This window comes from Arachis ipaensis, chromosome B04 (assembly GCF_000816755.2).
Source record: "Arachis ipaensis cultivar K30076 chromosome B04, Araip1.1, whole genome shotgun sequence".
Classification (NCBI taxonomy): domain Eukaryota; kingdom Viridiplantae; phylum Streptophyta; class Magnoliopsida; order Fabales; family Fabaceae; genus Arachis; species Arachis ipaensis.
Window position 1 is genome coordinate 106,249,190 of NC_029788.2, and position 979 is coordinate 106,250,168.

Consider the following 979-nt stretch of genomic DNA (forward strand, 5'->3'; position numbering starts at 1 on the left):
TCATGCAAAATATCATATTCTTAAAATGTATATTTTATCGATCTAACCATTAAATTACATAGTAACATATAATAACGATTATTTGCACCCAATTTCAGTGAAATCAGACATTAATAAACATGTTATTGAAAAACTATTTGCTTCAATTCAAATATCTAAAAGGTATCACATATAATTTTTTATTGACATAAAACTTTCTAAATATATAATCTATATATAAATTATTTTAATTCAACAATTGATTTGTTTTATTTTACACACCAAAAAGATATTCATCAACTTTATAACATTTACTTAAACTGATACCGGTATATTTCATCCTAACTATATATGTTGATGATAATATTAAAAAAATATGAAGCTTTTATTGGGAAAACTTAAGATTAAAAAATAAAAATAATATGACTTACTTAAACTGATATATATAGTTTGTTAAACCAAATAATATGTCACTCGATGACTCAACCATATGGACTTAATTATTAAAAACTGATTTCTAAGAGAGAGATATATATACACCTTTAGATTCTGTGTTTGATGAAGGGGTGGAGATCCCTGAGTAAGTAGGAATCATGAATTGAATGGTCTCTCCAATGAATGGAAAACCCATGGAATCGATCAGGAGGCACGGTATTCTTTGATATCACACGTAAATGACTAATTTGTTGTGAATCTCTATTTAAAGGTTTATAGTAATAGATTGATATATATATAACATGGAATTTTAACTTTCGACACTTATTTTAGTGGATGAGTGAATTGACCACTCAACTAATTCAAATTGGTTTATATTATTTTTATTAAGCACGATAAAAATCTAATGAAAAGCATAGATTACAAAATAAAATAAAATAATAAATAATAAATTAGTACCAATTCATTGATTATAAAAATTATATATTTAAAATTATAGATGTTATACATATAAAATTATAGATGTTAAATTAAAAATTTTAACAACTATTATAAAACTCATATT